General features: G+C 51.2%; 1 long non-coding RNA gene across 2 annotated transcripts; it reads left to right on the top strand.

Annotated features, from left to right (window-relative positions):
* The first annotated feature begins 13,523 nt into the window (after positions 1-13,523).
* LOC150025121 (uncharacterized) lies at positions 13,524-17,716 on the top strand. Of its 2 annotated transcripts, none has more exons than XR_016515852.1 (5): positions 13,524-15,823; positions 15,914-16,122; positions 16,233-16,384; positions 16,508-16,655; positions 16,797-17,716. It is a non-coding gene; the product is annotated as an uncharacterized LOC150025121 (long non-coding RNA). The 2 variants fall into 2 exon arrangements; XR_016515853.1 differs by having other exon boundaries at positions 16,233-16,389.
* Positions 17,717-18,852: the final 1,136 nt, after the last annotated feature.

Below are 18,852 nucleotides of genomic sequence, written 5' to 3'. Positions count from 1 at the left end.
AGATTTTTTTTTGATCAGCAAAATTGGCCTAGATGTCCTTCTAATAGGCCTTGTGCTTGTGAGTCTCGTATCAATAGTCGGCCCTTGCAGAGCAACCTTGTCCTCAAGGTTTTGGATGGATGAACTTAGCAGAGAAGTTGTGATGGAGGACAAATGGGGTGATGTGGTTATTGTTGGGTTATTATTGATAGTGGATGTTGGTGTTTGGGGGGGGGGGGGGGGAGGTAAGATTGGGCCCCGCTGGATTTTTGGTGGGGGTTTGTTTGGGGAAAAAGTGTTGGACTATTTGATGTGGGGGGTGGTTGGTGGGCCACGGTAATTTTTGTGGTGTGGGGGTGGATGTGAGAGGGTGGGAATAAATTGGGAAAGTGTGTTGGGTGTGGTGCAGGCTTTTGGGCCACGTTGGGGTGTGGTGTTGGCAAAGGGGGTTGAGAGTGGGTTGTAGATTGGCATGGGAAACCCAAAGGGCAAGGTTTGGAATGAGATTAGTTTTGTAACGTTGGAATTTGGTGTGTGCCAGCTACTTGCATTGAATGCGGCACAAAGTCACGTGAAGTTGCTGCAGGGAGTTGGTGACGTGGCACACTATGGGTTATTGATGGAGATGAAGTGGCGTGCGTTGATGGTGTGGGTAGATGGTTAAGTGCATTTACTTGTGGAAGTAAATGGGTAGGTGAAGGTAGGTGCGGGAGTAAATGGGCACGTGAAGCAGAGGTTGGTGGTTGGTGAAGGGGTTTAATGAGAGCCGTTGATGGGGGACACGTGGCTGGTGTAGGTGAGTTCTGTACCGTCCCGTATCCGGGCGTTGACTAAGTCAAGGTCAAAGTCAACGGCTGGAGAGTCAAAGTCAACGCAAGGCGTCGCCTGAATGGAGAGACGCCAAGAGGAAGCGTCGCCAAGGCAAGGCGTCGCCTAGGTGAAGGCGTCGCCCAACCAGGGCGTCGCTAGATCAAACAGTGCTAAAGTAAGGCAATCACGGTGTGGTTCCCCGATGCCCATGGGTAGGAAAGACCATGGAGGGAGCGACGCCGTGGGAAGGCCTCAGGTCCCGATATCTCGGGAAAGTGATAAAGAGAAGGAAAAGGTGGCTTCAAGGCCATAGTAATAGTACCAGTGAAGGGCAGCCTGACTCGTGAAGTGCTCCTGCCGCCCCAGAGACGCCCATGGGGCAGATACGACTTAAGAGGAAAGTCACGCCCAGGGCAACCGGGTGCAGAGTACAAAAGGAAGGCAGATACGCTCTCAGAGTAAGTGACTAGATACTTGGGGGCATGAGTTGGCACCCAAAAAGTCACCCCTAGCGCAGTAGCACTCTCAGCAGGAGGACTCACACGTAGAAACGTCCCCAGGTGGGCAGAAGCGCCCCCAGATGGGGTCATGGCGTCGTGAGGCCCTCCACGTGTACGACAGCCATGCTAGAATGGAAACATCCTTTAGTCAGGTGCCAGGTAATTAAAAGTCATTCAATACAGTTTCCCTTTCGAGCATTCAGGTACTATAATGACTCCCAAGCGTTTCAACGTCTTAAATGCGCTACGTTTTCTAATTAAGCGCTTTAATGAGTGCGTTACGTTTGTGATTAAAAGCGCTTTAAGGCGCTTTAAATGCTTGGGTAGTTTAAATAGCGCGGAGAATGTTGGAAAAAGGGTTGGAACTTTCGGCAAATTTACCAGAGAACTCTCTAGTTGCTTGCTCGTGCTTCAAGGTTACGTACAAGTGACTGGGGAATATTTTTGCCTGAAGGAGACAACACACACATATACACAGTTCTTTTACCACCTTCAGAGTGCCATACGCGGTGCTCAGACACGTAGGTGGACAGTTTTTGGTGTTTCTTGCTGGCTGACTTGAGCGTCGGAGTGCACACGGCCGCTAGGGCGCCTTTTTGTCCTCTTTTTTGCAGGAATCCACAGGCAACCAGTGGGAAGGAGTCCCTAGCTGACGGTTGAGGCCGCGCACGAAGACGTCCCGGTCAACCGGACGGAACATTTGGCGCCCACCGTGGGGCCGATATAAAACATCAGTCCCATCACAAGTTCGAGAAAAATCTACCAGGTTACAGTAGCGCTGAAGAAGGTTGGAGTGACAATGGCCCCCACCAGACGAAGAGCAGCACGCGCAGCCCCAGCAGACCTATCCATGCAACAGGTCCTGGAAATAATGAGGGGGCTGCAGCAGGACATGGCGGATTCGAAAATGGAGCAGGAACGCATGCAGGCAGACCTTGACGCCTCGCATGAGCGGAACGAAGAGCTCCACCGTGTGAATGAGGAGTTGCGCCAGGGCCTGAGAAACGATAGGAGGCGGCCTGGGCATGACGAGATGGAGAACCATTCCCCACCAAGGGAGTTTTCCACTCCTTTCTCACAGGAGATCCTAGACGCAGCGATCCCGAACACGTTCGCGGGACCCAAGGTGATCTTCACCGGGATGGAAGACCCAGAGACGCACCTGGCTGCATTTCACACGCAGATGGTCCTGATAGGCGGTTCTGATGCTGCCAAGTGCAAGCTCTTCATGAGCACCCTGACCGGGATGACTATGGACTGGTTCATTAGCCTCCCAGAAGGTCATATCACATCTTTCCGCCAGTTGTCGCGATTGTTCCGAGAACAGTACTTAGCCAACAAGGCCCCGCCGCCGGTCTCCTACGACCTGTTCGACGTGAAGCAGTATCAGGGGGAGACCCTGAAGGAGTATATCAATCGCTTCGGGGCCCAGGTCGTGAAGGTTGGCACAACAGAGGAGCCTATGATCGTGTATGCATTTGTGAAAGGCGTGTGCCCCGGCTCCTTCGGAGAATCCATTATCCGCAATCGCCCTAGGACTTTCGCTGAATTACGGCGCAGGGCAGTAGAGCATATTGCTTCGGAAGGGGAGGTATGTGTGAAGCGCACCAGCGCCGTGCCCTCACGCCCGAGGGGACCGGCGCGAGTTCAACCCGTCAGAGTCAATGAGACCACGACGGGGAGAAAGAAGCTAGAGGCGAGACGCCCCTACGAGGCCAGAAAGCCCCAACCCCGGGGCCCAGCAGGAGGCGAACGCCCCGCCAGAGAAAGAGCAAGACCGGCGAGGTACAACTTCGTGGTTGAGTTGAAGGATTTGATCGCCGTGCCCAACATAGCTGAGAGGCTGAGGCGACCGGCGAAGACCGACAAGGTGTTAGGGCCCCGTAAAGACTCTTGGTGCGAATTCCACGAGGCTTTCGGGCACCAAATTGATAATTGCCTGTCATTGGGCTACCAGCTAGATGAGCTGGTGAGGACTGGGTTTTTGAAAGATTATGTCGCAGATTCCACAACGACCGCCACCGTGCCGCCGCCGGCAGATGAGCCAGCCCACGAGATGCCTGTGCTTGGCGAGGTCCACACCATTGCTGGAGGTTTTTCCGGCGGAGGACCCACCGCCTCCCAGCGGAAGAAATACTCGAGGGGGGTGAATTCAATCGAGGAGAGGCTCTCGGGGGAGCCCTGGGAGTCAGATATTGTGTTCACAAGAAGAGACCTCCGAGATGTGGTGCCCCACGACAACGACCCCGTTGTCATCTCAGTCGTCACAGCTGGAAGGAAGGTCCACAGAGTGCTTGTTGATCAAGGAAGCTCGGCAGACGTCATGTTTCTGTCGACCTTTAATAAGTTACGGTTGTCCCCCGATCTGCTGAGTCCCTATACGGGATGTTTGTATGGGTTCGGGGATAACCAGGTAGAAGTCCGGGGGTACCTGGAGTTGAGGACTACGTTCACAGACGGAGAGGCCTCCCGTACCGAGAGCATCCGGTACCTCGTCGTGAACGCTAATTCTGCCTACAATATTTTGCTGGGCAGACCAGCGTTAAACCGTCTGAGCGCGGTGTCCTCCACTCGTCACATGAAGATGAAGCTGCCGGACCTCAGCGGCCGGACCTCAGCGGCCGGGTGATAGTCATCAGGTCAGACCAGGAGGAGGCGAGGAAATGCTATGAAAACAGCCTGAAAACGAAGAGAGGCGTATTCATGGTGTATGAACGTCCGCCGAGCGCGGACGCAACGATGGTTGAGGCGACGCCCGCTGGGCTGACGCCTGAAGAGGCCATAGCGGAGAGGGAGATGCCCGAAGCAGATGTGCCAATGGAGGAAGGCCCCGACGACGCGGCGCCCGTAGAAGAGGCGGCGCCCGGCGAAGAGGCGGCGCCCGTCGAAGATGATAGCAGGGAGCAGCCTGCAGCTAACGCCATAGAAAGGGAGATTGGCGGCAAAACTTTCAAGTTAGGAAGTTCGCTAAGCCCAGAAGAACAGGAAGGGGTGGCAGAAGTGATTTCACGCCACCTGGATGCCTTCGCATGGTCCGCCTCGGATATGCCAGGCATCGACCCCGATTTCCTGTGTCACCACCTCAGCATGGACGCCATGGTCCGCCCCGTGCGTCAGAGAAGGAGGAAGTTCAATGAGAAACGACAACAGGTGGTAAAAGACGAAACGCAGAAGCTGCTGAGTGCTGGCCACATTAGGGAGATTCAGTACCCTGAGTGGCTCGCCAACGTTGTCTTGGTGAAAAAGGAGAACGGAAAGTGGAGGATGTGCGTTGACTTCACGGACCTGAACAAGGCGTGCCCAAAGGATTCGTATCCGTTGCCCAGCATCGACGCCTTGGAAGACAGTGCGTCCGGCAGCAAGGTGTTAAGTTTCCTGGACGCCTTCTCAGGGTACAACCAAATCAAGATGCACCCAAGAGACGAGAGCAAGACTGCATTCATGACGGAGACATGCAGTTATTGCTATAAGGTGATGCCCTTCGGGCTGAAAAATGCGGGCGCCACGTACCAGAGGCTAATGGACAAGGTCCTGGCGCCAATGCTTGGGAGGAATGTGTACGCTTATGTAGACGACATGGTGGTGGCGTCGCAAAATAGGGTGCAGCACATGGCGGACCTGGAGGAGTTGTTCCACACAATATCCAAGTACCGCCTCAAGTTGAACCCCGAGAAGTGTGTTTTCGGGGTAGAGGCCGGTAAGTTCTTGGGTTTTTTGCTCACCGAGAGGGGGATAGAGGCGAACCCCGACAAATGTGCGGCTATTATCGCCATGCGTAGCCCGACATCGGTAAAAGAGGTGCAACAGTTGACAGGGCGGATGGCGGCACTCTCGAGGTTTGTTTCCGCCGGAGGAGAAAAGGGCCACCCGTACTTCCAGTGCCTCAAGAGAAACAGTCGCTTTGCATGGACTGATGAATGCGAAGCAGCTTTCATTAAGCTGAAGGAGTACCTGGCGACGCCACCGGTCCTCTGCAAGCCGGTAACGGGCGTGCCCCTCCGGTTGTATTTTACTGTAACGGAGCGGGCCATCAGTTCTGTGTTGGTCCAAGAGCAGGACCAGAGTCAGAAGCCCATCTACTTCGTAAGCAAGGCCTTACAGGGGGCTGAGACGAGGTACCAAGCACTAGAGTAGGCGGCGCTGGCGGTAGTGTTCTCTGCTAGGAGGCTCCGTCATTACTTCCACAACTTTACAGTGGTGGTGATGACCAACCTCCCTATACAGAAAGTGCTGCAGAAACCTGATGTGGCAGGAAGAATGGTACGCTGGGCAGTGGAACTGTCAGAATTCGACATCCAGTACGAGCCTAGAGGATCCATCAAAGGGCAGGTGTACGCGGATTTTGTAGCAGAACTTTCGCCCGGAGGTGAGCAAGAGGTGGAAGCGAGTTCGCAGTGGCTGCTCTCGGTTGATGGCTCTTCAAACCAACAAGGGAGCGGTGCGGGAATAGTGTTGGAAGGACCCGACGGCATACTGATCGAGCAGGCCTTGCGTTTTGCCTTCAAGGCAAGTAACAATCAGGCAGAATATGAAGCCCTGATAGCAGGAATGCTCTTGGCCAAGGAGATGGGCGCACAGAACCTCCTGGTGAAGAGCGACTCTCAGTTGATTACGGGGCAAGTGTCGGGTGAATTCCAGGCGAAGGACCCACAGATGGCGGCGTATCTGAGATACGTCCAGTTATTGAAGGGGGCGTTCGACGCTCTTGAGCTGATACATGTCCCGAGGGAGCAGAATGCCAGAGCTGACCTGCTCGCAAAGCTGGCCAGCTCAGGCAAGGGGGGTAGACAGAGGACAGTGATCCAGGAGACTCTCAAAGCTCCGCGTCGATTCGTGGAAGACAATAGGGTGGATGTCCTCCAGATTTATACATCAAGGGGAAGGCCGAGGAGTCATTCCTCTTTGACTCAAGATACGCAGAGGGCGCCCCGCATCAGCATATACGCGGGTGTGCCTGAGGAAGAGCAGATGCAGGTCTGTGTTTTGTCCAAGGGAGACACCTGGATGACGCCCTATAAACGATACCTGGCGGATGGGGCTCTTCCAGTGGACCCTGAAGAGGGTAAAAAAGTCAAAAGAAATGCCGCAAGATATACTTTGGTGGATGGGGTGCTGTTCAGGCACGGCTTCACTCACCCTATCCTAACATGCGTCAGTGGTGATGAGTGCACCAGGATAATGGCGGAGCTACACGAAGGCATCTGCGGAAGCCATGTAGGAGGAAGATCCTTAGCCTCCAAGGTAATACGCGCAGGTTTCTTCTGGCCAACAGTGAAAGAGGATTGCGCACGGCACGCCCAGCGGTGTAAGCAATGCCAAAAGCACGCCGACTGGCACAAAGCGCCGCCAGAAGAGTTGCGGTCCATATACAGCCCGTGGCCTTTCCATACATGGGGAATTGACATCCTGGGCCCTTTCCCACTGGCAATCAGGCAGATGAAGTATCTGATCGTCGCCATCGAATACTTCACTAAGTAGATAGAGGCAGAGCCCGTGGCACAGATCACTGCGCATAAGGTACAACATTTCGTGTGGAGAAACATTGTGTGTCGCTTTGGCGTACCTAGGCGCCTGATATCTGACAATGGGACCCAGTTTGCCAGTCAGTAGTTGAGAAATCTGTGTGCTGAAGTAGGAATCAAACAAGTGTTCGCGTCGGTTGAACACCCCCAGACCAATGGACAAGTAGAGTCGGCAAACAGAGTTCTGCTGAGGGGGTTAAAAAGAAGGTTAGAGAAAGCCAAAGGGGCGTGGGCGGAAGAGGTGCCAAGGATTGTATGGGCGTATCACACCACGCCCCAATCCTCTACTATGGAGACGCCCTTCAGTTTGGTGTACGGGTCGGACGCGATGATTCTAGTAGAAATACATGAAAGCTCACCACGTTTTCAAAACTTTGTGGTGGAGGAGTCCAATGAGGAGAGGCGGGTAAACCTGGATCTGCTAGAAGAAGCCAGGGAAGAAGCCAGAATAAAAGCTGAAGCGACGAAGAGAAAAGTAGAGCGACAATATAGCTCTAAGGTAAAGCCGCGACGGTTTCAGGTTGGCGACCTAGTAATGAGAAAAGCTCACCCATACGAGTTGGAGAATAAGCTGTCTCCCAAGTGGACCGAGCCCTTCAGAGTTACTGAGGCTAAGGGCAACGGTTTGTACAACCTGGAGACTTTAGACGGAGGGCCCATCCCGCGCAGTTGGAATGCAGCCAACTTAAAATTTTATTTCAGTTGACTTATGTAAGCAGTATGTAACAATTTAGTTGAAGGGGACGCTCTTTTTCCCCCTCGGGGGTTTTTTAATGAGGTCACCCTAATAAAAGGAAAAACCAGTTTGAGAAAAAGAAGTGCCTTGGTTTTCAGCCTTTATCTTTCCTTGTTTGAAGATTATGTGATGCGCCGCCTAGACCATGGCGTCGCCAAGAAAGAAGGCGTCGCCTAGGTCCTGGCGTCGCCCCGAAAGAAGGCGCCGCCTAGATAAGGGCGTTGCCCTGAGCAGGCGTCGCCCAAGTGAAGACATGCATCGTTGGAAGAACGAGACAAAAGGAAAGCGCGCAGTACATGAAGCATATGCAAAGTGAAGTAGCGTTACGAAAATCAAGTATGACATTGAAAAGCTGTTGTTATAAGCAATGTTCAATACAATGGGAGCAGTACAAACGGAGCAAACACTACAAATCATGCAAAAACACGAACAAGCCACTTCTCAGCACTCATCAGAGTCATCACTGGAGGAAGGCGAAGCCCCTTTTCCAGCCCGCAGCGCTCGAGTAAGTCGTGTCCTCTTTTCCTGGTTTATTTTCGAACCTGCACCAGGGGAAAAGATGTGTTAGAGACACCATGAAGAAAGACAGGCACAGTTAGAAGTAACGAAGGCCGAGTTTCCTAAAGCAGTGGTTCTTACATATGTACTTCTCAAGAGTCCCAGCGTTGAACTCCAGGCTGATCACCGTAGCAGAGTCAAAACCTCCCACCTCAGCAAGAATCCGGCAAGCTATTTGATCACTTGGAGCCAGATTCTTGAGGGGTTTGGCTTTGAGGACCTTTTCCTCTCTCACCCAGTACAGCGGAAACCCATCCAGAGCGTCGGGAACAAGATCAGTACGGCAGATCTTGAAGAACCGGCCTTTCCACCCCGTGAACGAGCTTTGAAAGGGTGTGAAGAGAACTCTTCCGGGTACATTGCTGAGAGTTACCCAGAGGTTGTGTCTCTGCCTCTTCACCTCAAAGAAGTGGAGAAAGAGGTCAACCGAGGGTGCACAACCCAAAAACCCGAAGAGAACATCGAAGGCTTTGACAAAGGCCCAGCTGTTGGGGTATAACTGGGCCGGAGCAACGTTGATCTCCGTCAGCAGTTCCTTCTCGAACCAGGAGAAGGGTAAGCGCACCCCGATGGTCTTGAAAACCACCTGGTAAAAGTAAAAGAAAGGGACCCCGTCGTTGGCCCGTTCGTCTCCACACACTGGCTCCCCCAGAGTGCAAGGGAGCACAGCGATGTCGTCATCATGCCTCCTTGCGAAGGCCCGGTGGTCATAAGAACATGACTCCCCTTTGTGCTCCCGTATGGCCCTGGTAGAGAGTAAGCATGAACACTCGTCAAGAAGTTCATTTGAAGCCCAAGGGTACAAATCTTTGGGACGGACCCTGGAGGAAGCAGCGTGAAACGACATTCTTTAACAAGATCAGGACTGTCAGAAATGCAAGAGTTGAGCGAGGGGAGCGGAGGTTAGAACAACCCTTCGACAGAGAAGAAAGGGTGCAAGAAGGAAGGGTGCAAGAAGAAAGAACGCAAGTAGGTTATGAAGAGTGAGAAAATAATGATGAAGATAGTTCCAGAGTTTGAAGAGTTAAAAAAAGCGGTTAGAGCGCCAAACGACGCGAATGGACGCACCGCACGATTGATACACGTGGCAGAAGACGAAAGGATGACGCTGGCACCACTGGGTTAAATCAGAAAACGTCGTATCAGCAGAATATCTAGTGGTACGATGCGCCGTCGAAAGTGAGTCAGGAGTACAGCAGGAGTCAGAACTTAATGGAATGACTAGATGCCCCATCAACCATACAAGCAGCGCCACGTGGATCAAGTCGAATGACGGAACGTCCCATCAGCTATACAAGGAGCGCCACGTGGATGGCACAGACAAAGCCTTGAGTTCTTCGCGGCCATCAGGCATCGACCAAGGCAAGAATCAAAGTCAATGTCGAAGTAAAGGAAACGCCCGAGGCGTCGCCCGGAAGGATGTGAAGGGCGACGCCAGCGTGAGACGTCACGGGCGTCGCCTCCCCGATACCCACAGGTAGGAAAGACTGTGGAGGGAGACGAGACCGCCAGACGCCAGCGAATCACTGGCAGGGCGTTCCCCGATACCTATGGGAAGGAAAGACCATGGAGGGAACAGACCCCCCCCCCCCCCATAGCACTCAGCGTTTTAGACACCCGGGACGATACGGTGCTGCTGTAGCAGGCCTCTCCTTAGGCGTGGGCGCCGAGCGTTAAGGATTAAAGAAAGGACATTTCGGTATCAGAGACGTCCCGTGGACGATATGGCGTCACTAAGTGAGCCTCTCCATGGGCGTGAGGGTTGACGTGCAACCTTTCCCGATCATACAAAACCGCCCAACGAAGTGAAAGAAATGGGCAGAACACAGATAAAATAATCGAAGCGCGTGAAGGGAAAAGATGAGAATGAGATCGCATAAGCAGAATCGTATGTGGCAAAGACATAAAGGGAATCATGCGAACGCCCCAAACCAGTAACAAGAGTGCGGGTAGTTCAAAGAATTACAAATTTTAACAGATAAAGTCAAAAATGAAGGAAAGGTATAAAGCAGTTAAGCGTGAAGCTGAAGATGGCGGTTGAGAGGCAGCGGTTCAGTCATCCACGTCCATGGGCACGACCTTCCCGTCGACGACATGGTGCATGGGGTCGCAGTTTGAAATATTGATGCCAGGGTTCTCACAGGACGCCTGGGTCAGAGCCTCTTGGAACCCCTCCTCGAAGGTACCCGCCATCTCCTGGATAAGGGACTTTTTCTCCTTCTCCAGCTCCTCAACGGCGGCATCCCCAGAGGCCACCTGCTTCTCTAGAGCCTCCTTCTCAACGCGAAGTCGACTGACCTCGACCTGTAATTTGTCGTAGTCAGCCCGGAGAAGGTCCATAGCTTTGGCCTGCGTGGCCATTTCCCCCTCCATCCGCTTCATCTTGGCAGCCTGTTCACAGCAACGGTCCTTCAGGTCCTTTCGAGTTTCTGCATCCGTTTTGACCAATTCCTGAAGACCCGTTACCTGGACCTGAAGAGCAACTTCCCGAGCGTAGAAGCCAGCTTGGAGCTCCAATGCCTCTGCCAGTTGCCTCTCAGTTTCTGCTTTGGACTCTTGTATTTGTTTCAGAGAAGTTTGATAAGCTACGTTCTGGCGTCCCAGGGTCCTCATTTCCTCTTCCAGGGTAGTTGCCTTTGTTTCCAAGGTCTGGAGAGTTTGAGCTTGCAAGACCGCGTTTCTGGCCTGGGCGCGCCATTCAAGGGCCACCGCCAGGAAGGCCCCCAGGTAGAAGGGCATGCCTTCCTTCCTGTCTGTACCCTCTAGCAGAGTCCCGCCGCTGAAGCCCCTCATTAGATGCATAATCGGAGGAGGGATGGCGATGAAGTCAGGGGCGGCAGCGACGGAAGCAGGGGAAGCAATGGTTTCTGCCGGCGGCGGAGGCGGGGCAGATTCGGCGCCTTCGCCCCTTTCCTCGTGGAGTGTCATGGGAGGGAATGAGGTTGCGCTCGGGGGGTTATCCATGAAGGGGTTCCCTCCCTGGGGCGACGCCTCTACCGAAAGAGGAACTCGCGCAGATTTTCTTCTTCTGAAGGGAGCCACGCCTTCTGAGTCCTCATCGTCCGTTAGAACCTCCAAAACCCGTTTCCCTTTGTCAAGGGGGGTTGGAGCCGGTGACGAGGCCGCGGCTAGGGGAACAGCGGCGATGGGTAGTGGAGAGCAAGGAGTCTGAAGTGCTGCAAGGCTGCGAGGAGATGACGGAGGTGAACTCGAGATAGCCTCGACGGTGATCGGAGGAGGCGGCGACAGAATCGGCGGGGGAACCGGATCGGCAGCAGGGGTGGAGGAGGTGCCCGCCTTGGCGGCGCGTGCCTCCTTCATGGCCTTCGCCAGCATCATTCTCTTGGAAGCGCCCATCACCGATCCTACATCAAGACAGGCCAAGCAGCAAGAATTAGTACTAAAGCAGCTATGCGAATTCACAATACATGAAGAGACGTGAAATGCAAGTAACATGGCACAGTGTAAAACGAGCACAATAGTATGGGGGAACAAACACTCGATAGCAGGCTGTTCACAACAAAAGGATGAGGGGAGAGCCCCTTACCAAAGTAGGTGGTCAGGGCGTGAGCATTGTACTCGCTAGCGACCAGCTTCAAGGTATCAAAAACGATCCCCAACCCAGCCAAGGCTTTGCTTACCTCCCTATCGGCGGGAGATAGCTCTTCCAGGGTCTTGGCCCTGAGCAATTTAGGGCGCTCCGTCCAGTAAAGGGGGAAGCCATCCAAAGCTGTGGGATCGTGCTTGGCGCTGCACACCCTGAAGAATTTCCCTTTCCAGTTCTTGTAAGAATTCTGGAAGAGGGATAGGAGGATCCTGCCTGCGATCCCGGAAAAGCTTACCCAGAAGCTTTTCCCCTGTTTCTTCACCTCAAAGAAATGCAGGAAGATATCTACAGAAGGGGGGATGCCCAGGTATCCACAAAGAATTTGAAAGCCCCGCACGAATGCCCAGCTGTTGGGATGAAGCTGGGCGGGGGCAGTGTTGATTTCAGTGAGAAGCTCCCGTTCGAAGGGAGTGAATGGGAGACGCACTCCTACGCGTTTGAACACGGTCTGGTACATGAAGAAGAAGGGTTTCCCCTTTCTAGGTCTGTCGTCCAAACAAACAGGTTCCCCAGGCCTGCCGGGACGGACGGAAATGTGGGCGTCGTGGGTGCGGAAGAAGGCGTTAAAGTTGTACAAATGGGGATCCCCCCGGTGAGCTTCCAGGTCCTGGAAGGAAGTCAGGCTGGTGCATTCACTCAGGAGCTCGTCGGGGGCCCAGGGGTAGAAGGCTTTGTAGTTGGACTCGGGGGTCGTGGGAGAAGAATCAGGCTCCGCGTTCGCGCGCGTCATGGTGAAAATAGATAGCTGGAGAAAGAAGAGAAGAAAAAGGGTTTAGCAAGTTTAGCCATGGCAAGAAGGGGAAAGAACCCCCAGGAAGCGTCACCCACGCGAGAGAAATCAGAGGAGGAAGAAGAAGCGGAGAAATGCAGTAATAACGAGAATAACAACAGTCCCAGGCAGTTCAATGAACCCTATAATGTGACGAAAGGGAAGAGTCGTGAATACTCGAGATCGTACCTTTGTTATTGGAATGGAGGCAGTAGACGAGCGCAACAAGGAGGGAATCGCGATTGCAGAGGAAAGGGGGTTTTGGAGGCGATGAACAGTGCGGAGTTGCAGAGTGAATGAATGTAACAGTAGGGTGAGCGGGGGGTTTGGAGTAACTTAAACGTTACATTTCGCAACTCGAAAGGCGCTAACCTAGGGCCGTGGGATCGTGCCACGTGTCAGAGGATCAATTGCCCAAGGGAAACGCAAAGGTCCCTGGAGGATGGCCGCGCGATGGGCCACGTGGCGCGCGATCAAGGGTAGCCCAAAAGGTGTTATCATCCTCATTTCAGGGGATGTCCAATCAGTCATTAAGAATACCCCTGTGTTTCAGAAAATGTCGCGTCAATAATTCGAAGAGTTGCTGAGTCACCAGGGAATGACACGTCATCAGGATGGCACGTGGACGGCGTGGACGAGGCTTTAGTCTTGACGCTGAAGACAAGTCTTCGGCTTAAGACTGGGGGGCTTGTGTACCGTCCCGTATCCGGGCGTTGACTAAGTCAAGGTCAAAGTCAACGGCTGGAGAGTCAAAGTCAACGCAAGGCGTCGCCTGAGTGGAGAGACGCCAAGAGGAAGCGTCGCCAAGGCAACCTTGTCCTCAAGGTTTTGGATGGATGAACTTAGCAGAGAAGTTGTGATGGAGGACAAATGGGGTGATATGGTTATTGTTGGGTTATTATTGATAGTGGATGTTGGTGTTTGGGGGGGGGAGGGAGGTAAGATTGGGCCCCGCTGGATTTTTGGTGGGGGTTTGTTTGGGGAAAAAGTGTTGGACTATTTGATGTGGGGGGTGGTTGGTGGGCCACGGTAATTTTTGTGGTGTGGGGGTGGATGTGAGAGGGTGGGAATAAATTGGGAAAGTGTGTTGGGTGTGGTACAGGCTTTTGGGCCACGTTGGGGTGTGGTGTTGGCAAAGGGGGTTGAGAGTGGGTTGTAGATTGGCATGGGAAACCCAAAGGGCAAGGTTTGGAATGAGATTAGTTTTGTAACGTTGGAATTTGGTGTGTGCCAGCTACTTGCATTGAATGCGGCACAAAGTCACGTGAAGTTGCTGCAGGGAGTTGGTGACGTGGCACACTATGGGTTATTGATGGAGATGAAGTGGCGTGCGTTGATGGTGTGGGTAGATGGTTAAGTGCATTTACTTGTGGAAGTAAATGGGTAGGTAAAGGTAGGTGCGGGAGTAAATGGGCACGTGAAGCAGAGGTTGGTGGTTGGTGAAGGGGTTTAATGAGAGCCGTTGATGGGGGACACGTGGCTGGTGTAGGTGAGTTCTGTACCGTCCCGTATCCGGGCGTTGACTAAGTCAAGGTCAAAGTCAACGGCTGGAGAGTCAAAGTCAACGCAAGGCGTCGCCTGAGTGGAGAGACGCCAAGAGGAAGCGTCGCCAAGGCAAGGCGTCGCCTAGGTGAAGGCGTCGCCCAACCAGGGCGTCGCTAGATCAAACAGTGCTAAAGTAAGGCAATCACGGTGTGGTTCCCCGATGCCCATGGGTAGGAAAGACCATGGAGGGAGCGACGCCGTGGGAAGGCCTCAGGTCCCGATATCTCGGGAAAGTGATAAAGAGAAGGAAAAGGTGGCTTCAAGGCCATAGTAATAGTACCAGTGAAGGGCAGCCTGACTCGTGAAGTGCTCCTGCCGCCCCAGAGACGCCCATGGGGCAGATACGACTTAAGAGGAAAGTCACGCCCAGGGCAACCGGGTGCAGAGTACAAAAGGAAGGCAGATACGCTCTCAGAGTAAGTGACTAGATACTTGGGGGCATGAGTTGGCACCCAAAAAGTCACCCCTAGCGCAGTAGCACTCTCAGCAGGAGGACTCACACGTAGAAACGTCCCCAGGTGGGCAGAAGCGCCCCCAGATGGGGTCATGGCGTCGTGAGGCCCTCCACGTGTACGACAGCCATGCTAGAATGGAAACATCCTTTAGTCAGGTGCCAGGTAATTAAAAGTCATTCAATACAGTTTCCCTTTCGAGCATTCAGGTACTATAATGACTCCCAAGCGTTTCAACGTCTTAAATGCGCTACGTTTTCTAATTAAGCGCTTTAATGAGTGCGTTACGTTTGTGATTAAAAGCGCTTTAAGGCGCTTTAAATGCTTGGGTAGTTTAAATAGCGCGGAGAATGTTGGAAAAAGGGTTGGAACTTTCGGCAAATTTACCAGAGAACTCTCTAGTTGCTTGCTCGTGCTTCAAGGTTACGTACAAGTGACTGGGGAATATTTTTGCCTGAAGGAGACAACACACACATATACACAGTTCTTTTACCACCTTCAGAGTGCCATACGCGGTGCTCAGACACGTAGGTGGACAGTTTTTGGTGTTTCTTGCTGGCTGACTTGAGCGTCGGAGTGCACACGGCCGCTAGGGCGCCTTTTTGTCCTCTTTTTTGCAGGAATCCACAGGCAACCAGTGGGAAGGAGTCCCTAGCTGACGGTTGAGGCCGCGCACGAAGATGTCCCGGTCAACCGGACGGAACAAGTTCAGTGCAGTGTTAGGTGAGTTTATGGGTGGAAGTGAAGTTTCACTTAGGGTTATTTTGTGGTTTGTGTTGGACTAGTGAGAAAGGGGTGGGCTTCTTTCCTGGCCGTGAGGGTGGTGGGGTAGAGGGGGTTTTGGTCCATGATAAGGTTTAAGGAGAGAAATGTGAAATACTGGGTGAATCTTGGAATCCGGTGGGAGAGCTAACTCATAAGCCACTTCACCAACGCGTTTTGTAATCGGGTATGGGCCATAGAATTTTCGGGTAAGCTTGTGGTGAGGGAAACCAGTGAGGGATGTTTGGCGGTAAGCCTGTTGACGGAGCAGTACCTAATCGTCGTCGGTAAAGACGTGATGACGTCGTCCGGCGTTTGCTGTTTTGCCCATGCGTTGTTGCGACAACGCCAAATTGGTCTTCAACTGATGCATAATTTGCATTCGCTCTTGAAGGGTGGTGTCCAGATTGGGTTCCGATGCGGTGCCCGATACATAATCCGGGATGGATGGTGGTGGTCTTCCATAGAGTGCTTGGAACGGGGTTGTTTTTATGGCCGAATGATAAGAAGAATTGTACCAAAACTCGGCTAGGTGCAAGAATTTGTACCAACTTCGCAGATTGTCACTGGTGAAACAACGAAGGTATATTTATAAACTTCTGTTGATAACCTCGGTCTGACCGTCAGTTTGAGGATGATAAGTTGTACTGTATTTCAATTTTTTTCCTTGTAGGTGAAACAACTCCTTCCAAAAGTTACTGAGAAAGAGCGGGTCTCGGTCTGAGATTATGGATTTCGGAATGCCATGCAACCTGCAAATCTCCACAGAAAAACGGTTGGCTAGTTGAGAGGCGGTGAAGGACGTGGGGAGGGCTATGAAATGAGCTGATTTTGAAAGTTGATCACAGACCACCCAAATAACTGTATGGCCGAACGATGATGGTAAGTGAGTGATAAAATCAGTTGTTAGTTCATCCCAGATTCTGGTTGGAGGGGGTATGGGTTGTAATAATCCTAGGGGTTTTGTGTTGATGGGTTTGTTCTGTTGACAGGGAAGGCACTCTCTGATGAACGTTTTTGTGTCCATGTACATACCTGGCCAATAGAAAGAGGCAGCTAAATGAGCTAGAGTGGCTTTGAGACCGGAATGCCCTGCAGATGGGGGGAGATTGGTTGTTGATGGAATGTAAAGTCTCTGACCATGGTACAGTAAGTCCTTGTGAAAATTGAAATCTGAGTTGGGAATACCTATCAATTTGTTTTTTCCTTACTGCCCAGTTGCTATCTGATAGTATTTCTTTAATTTTGTGATGATCTCTGGTACTAGGGAGGAGATGGCTAAAAAAAATGAGGATGGTGGCCTGTAAAGGAAATCTGCAGCTTGGTTGTGACGTCCGGGTCGATAAAGGATATCAAAATTGTACCCAATAAGTCGTGAAGCCCATTTTTGTTGCTCCGGTGTATGGCAAGCGTTGGTAAGTAATCCCCTTAAACTTTGTTGGTCTGTGATAATTTGAAAGTGATTTCCAATAAGACAATGTCTCCATTTCTTAACAGATTCAGTAATTGCTAGCATCTTTTTAACATAAACTGAACTGTTTTGTTTCTTTGGACAGAGCTTCTTACTGAAGAAGGCAATAGGGTGCCCAGCTTGAGATAAAACGGCTCCGATGGTGGAATTGGAAGCGTTTGCTTCCACTACAAAAGGGATGGTGAAGTCAGGGAAGTGCAAGAGGGGGGGTGTAGTTAGGATATTTTTGAACTGTGTAAAGACTGTGTTGGCATTTTGATTCCATGTAAAAACTTTCAATTTGAGTAAATCCGTGAGTGGAGAGGCAAGAGTGGCATAACCGCGGATGAATTTTCGGTAAAACCCCGTAATGCCCAAAAATGCATGCAACATAGTGAATGATTTGGGCTCGGGCCACTGTAGAATAGCTTGAATCTTTTTTGGATATGGGGAAACCGTTCCCTGTTGAATGATATGGCCCAAATAGGCAACTGTAGGGGCTGCAAAATTGCGTTTTGATTCCTTAACAAAAAACTGATGAGTCTGAAGTAATTGGAGAACAATGGTGAGATGTTGAATGTGGTATGTCATGGATGTACTATAGATTAAGATCTCATCAAAGAAAACTAGTACAAAACGCCTTAGGTATGGTCGGAGGAGGTCATTCATTGCAGCTTGAAAGGTAGATGGAGCATTAGATAAGCCAAATGGCATAACTAAAAACTCATAATGACCATCAAAGGTTCGAAAAGCTGTCTTGTGGCAGTTTGTGGGGTGTACACATATTTGGTGATAGCTCGTAGGTCAAGCTTAGTGAACACTCGTGCCTTAGTTAATTCATCTAAGAGTTCCTCAATCGTGGGAATGGGAAATCTATCCTTCACTGTGATAGCATTTAAAGCCCTGTAATCCACACAAAATCTCCATGATCCATCTTTTTTTTTATGAGTATGATTGGGGAGGAGAAAGGGCTGGTACTTGGGCGGATGATGCCCTCATACAACATTTCTTGAATGAGAGAAGTCATAGTGTGTTTGTGGGTGTGGGGGGTAGCGGTAGGGTTTGATATTTATGGGGCTGGAGTTTGGGATCAAGGGAATGTGATGGTTATAGGGGCAGTGGGGAGGTAAACTGTGAGGAGGTGAGAAAACTGAATGGTATGTGATGGAGGAGGGCCCAAGCTCACCACACTATGAAAGCCAAGCTTCCAAGACTAAGACCGTCTAGCCATGATGGGAGCGTCTAGCCTCAAAAAGGAGCGTCTAGCCATGATGAGGAGCGTCTAGGCCATGAAGAGGAGCGGCTACATAAGGAGCATCTATGAAGAGTCCTAGACCGTCTAGCTTCACATATACATGGGCCAAGCTACAGTTTGTGAAAAGAAGGCTTTGTTGCATAAAGGCCCATTAGGGGTACTTAGTAAATAGAGTAGTGCTAGAAAGTAAAAGAGAGTGAACATTCTAGAATGGTGCTTACTTGGCCGGACATGAAGCATGTGCCATGTGCCTTGTCATTGTTGCATTTCATTTGGCTCTCATTTCATTTACACTTAGCTTAGCTTTTACGGTTTTATAGCCTATAAATAGGAAGGCTATCTCTTGTATTTTCCAAGTTTATTGTGAGTAAAGTTATGCTGCCATTTTGTGCCAAGCTTTGCTTCTCCCTAGAATTCTAGGCTCTAAACTTCATCTCCTTCACCTCTCCTTGGGTTGGCCGAACCTCCCTAGCTTCATACACATCATGCACCTTCAAGATCAACACCACTCTTAGGAGGATCTTGCTCACACACCTTCATAGCTTCCGCACCACTTTTTCTTACATGATTCAAGAAGACCTTCATGAAATGTCATCATTTGGTATCATGAGCTATGGTTCTTCAAGATGAGTTGCTTTTGGTCTTTCATTTTTAGTTCTTCTTTACTTTCATGTTGTTCATCTTATTTTCCATAATTGTCTTGCTGTTTTTTGCATTTTAATTTGTTTGGTGTGCTTTGTGGAAGATCCAACCGAAGCACTCTTGTTCAATTGATCTTGAACAAGTTCTTGTGCAATTTGTGATAGGATTCCATACACCTTTGAGTTGCTATTTTCTTTTAGGCTTTTGAGTCTTTATTGCTTTCATTATTTGGTTCATATTATGCTTTGAGTCTTTAATTTTCTGA

This window comes from Phaseolus vulgaris, chromosome 9, assembly GCF_051622355.1.
Source record: "Phaseolus vulgaris cultivar YP4 chromosome 9, ASM5162235v1, whole genome shotgun sequence".
Classification (NCBI taxonomy): Eukaryota; Viridiplantae; Streptophyta; class Magnoliopsida; order Fabales; family Fabaceae; genus Phaseolus; species Phaseolus vulgaris.
Note: the sequence above shows the minus strand (reverse complement) of the source record. Positions and strands in the feature narration are given on the sequence as shown.